Source organism: Nannospalax galili, unplaced genomic scaffold (assembly GCF_000622305.1).
Source record: "Nannospalax galili isolate Female #2095 unplaced genomic scaffold, S.galili_v1.0 scaffold543, whole genome shotgun sequence".
Taxonomy (NCBI): Eukaryota; Metazoa; Chordata; class Mammalia; order Rodentia; family Spalacidae; genus Nannospalax; species Nannospalax galili.
Window position 1 is genome coordinate 2648471 of NW_008352270.1, and position 3333 is coordinate 2651803.

The following is a 3333-nucleotide window of genomic DNA, read 5'->3' on the forward strand; positions in this document are numbered from 1 at the left end:
TAGTGCTCAGTTAAAATGAGACATCCAAAGGCTGGATGATATAGTGAACTCTCAACATCTTTGGGAAGCTTTCAACAGTAACTTAGAGGAAAGTAGAGGTTTTTGTTGTTTTTTTTCTCCGTAAACTTGCTAACTGCTCAAGAGGCCAAATCAACGTTTTCCCCCTTCACGTGAAACGTTTGGTTGGTTAAAATCAATCATGAGTTGCATGTTAGACATTGTTTCCTTTTTTCAGGTAAGGTAATGTACCATTCCAAACTGCATTTTCAGTTGTGCTTTATGATTAAAAATCCTTGTGGATTCCTATCTAAAGCCATCAGGAGCTTATAAATGATGTATTTCAAACTCTGGGTCTCTTGCACAGTATTAACTGTAACAGGTCCTTTGGTGTAAATTATTTTTGACAGTAGTAAATGAAAACTATTATTTCCATGTTTGTCTTTAGGATTGGGAGTTATGGGCAGTTCAAGTTTTCAGTATTTACAAAACCTCACAGCCTGGCTCCACCTGCAATCTAGGGCCACTTGCGACAATTTGGAGGCAAAGTCCCATGTAGATATGTGTGTTCTGTCAGTTCCCCAGGTCAACCAGCCTATACCAGACATGTACCCAACAAGACAGGAATGAAATCGGGACAAGGAAATCACAAAGAGTAGGAAACAGTTCGTTGTAATGGCACGTTACCTAAATACATTTAAAAATTAAAACTTGAGAACTAAACCCAAAGATCCTTAGTTCTCCAGTAAGAAAAATAAGGATGTACACAGCTAATCTTGAACAATTGAATGCCTGCTAATTCAATTGCCTAGACTTCCACTCATTAGCCAAGCAGTCTTCCAAATTAAGACATCCGGTCTCCCTCAATTTTCCACTTAAACCAGAACACAGGAGAATAGATTTGACCAATCAACTTAGGATAAAATTATGTATGAAAAGTGACTTATGTGGTATATGAATTCGTTATAGGGCTTATCATGAAAAACCCATGCTGCCCTTGAAGTTTTATGGATGCCTAAGTTTCGAGGGGGTTACTTCCACAGACTTAATCTACACTATAGAAAATGGGTCATATTTTTTTAAACGTGCATTCAGTATCTTCTTAAGTGATGAGAATGTTTGCACATTTCTATTTGGGTGACCCTGAAGCATCCTAATAGTTCCATGAACTCTGAATAAGTCTGATATTAAAATAAACATGACACAAACTTCAAAAATCTACATATGCAATCACACTACAAAAAACACACAGGAAAATTCTCGGTTCATATAATTTATTGCAGTTAGCACACAGTTTAAAAATTCACCAACACACCAATAGTACAAAACTAAACAGCATTATAAGTTATTCCCCCCTCAGGAAAATAAAACATACTATGATTGTCAAAGCTAGATGTCAGTCTAAATTTTAGAACAAAGGAAGAATGTGAAACTAAGAAAAAGCAATCACTCACAATGACCACAAAAAAGAAAATCCAAAAAAGTCCGTTTTCTCACAGACATTGATTGTCTTCTCTAAATTAATAAAAATTATTTTAACATAAACTATATTTTAAAAAAAACTAGAAACTCTTCAAGTAACTAAAGATAATGCTCCAAGGCCATTTTCACAGCTTTTTTGTTTGTTTGTTTGCTTTAAATGCCATTACAGCCAAATTAACACACATTTGACCAAATATTTCCAAAACAGTCCCAGCAACACACAATGGAGTTTTCCATTCAGTATCTTAAGCACAAAAATAGGCTATGTTTACAGTAGTTAAGGCGATCAAATTTTAAACAAAAGCAATTAAAAAAAAAAAAAAAAAAGGGAAAAACAACAAACGTTTTCCATGCTACGCCCATAGACCTTATTTGTAAGTGCAAGACAGGAAAACAAACACTGTGCAAAATGCTTTTGCCCTGTGCTGGTTATTAAAACCACACGTGGGGCTGCAGCCTCTGCTGCCCATACACATAGTCTACTGACCCCCTTCCCCATGTCAATCAAGGCAGTCCAGTCCTTTCAGCCTGGGGCTTTTTCAGTCCATAGAATCTTTTCATGAGTTGGGGGGGGGGTAAGGAAATAGGGGAGAAAAAGAAAAAGGGAGCCAGAGAGAGAGAGAGAGAGAGACAGAGAGAGAGAGAGAGACAGAGAGAGAGAGACAGAGAGAGAATGACCTATTGTCAATTTGTGCAGTAGTTATTCTAAAAATGCTCAACTGGGTAAATGTGTACACCTAAACTTTGAGCTGGCATGGGTTCTGTGCAATTACAAGAGTGTTATAAATGCACACTGCACATGCAAATCTTTAAGCCGTTTGTAAACATTTATATGCTCCTTGTTATGTAGCGAAGTTATCAATTTGCAGCTTAAGTTTTTATTCAGCTTAACAGTTTCAACTTAAAGACAGTGGGAAAGTCAATTTAAATTATATAAAATAAAAATAAAAACAGTGCATTTACGTTCTTCATAACACCAGTTTTTTCCCCAAATGGTGCTATTTTTTTCTAAGGAAATTAAATAATCTTAAACTCACTCGTTAAAGTTATACAATGCAAACAAAGACAAAAAATATATTGAAACTCATGCATTTCTGTAGCGTTAATATTTACTTTTCAAGACTCAACTAAGAGCATCAACACAACCTGTCAAGTTCTTTGACACCCCCCCCAAGCCCGTGTAATCAATTACAGTATACAAGAACAGTAATTCACATTTCTAAACACACAGTTCAACACTGCTGAAGCTGCAATATCCTTTTTCATCTCGAGCAAACCTTCACAACGACAGTCCCAGTGATCCCAGTGTACTGTCAGAATTTCTCTCACTGGGAACTGTCAGAAAACCAGAAGTTGCCACAGAAAGTTTTAAGTCAACTGCTTGTTTAAAAATAGATAATCCAGCATTTCAGAAATTTTCCATTTGGGTCTAAAAGCATTCAGGTTTCCAACAGCCAGAAAAAATTCATGCAATTTGAGACATAGAAAGAGGCTAATAAAACTGGAGGGAATTTCTTTCTACTTTCAAAAACAAAAAAATAAAACAATGTGGGGCACAAGAAAAGAGCTCAAGACAATGCAGTGTTTACAAAATTAAGCCCTATGAAAGCCTTTGTGACTGAACGATTTGTTGAGAAGCTTCTTATTGGCTAACTCGGCCTGTCCCTCGAAGGAAAGACACCTCTCTATTCTCTGACTTGCTCTAGTTTCTTTTACCAGAATGCTAAATTAGTGAGAGTCTCATGCTATTATTCTAAAGTGCAAAAACAAGTTAAGATCCCAACTTTTTAGTTCCAGGAAACAAGACTGCTTTTAGACCGTACCACAACTATATAGAGATCTATGTATATATAT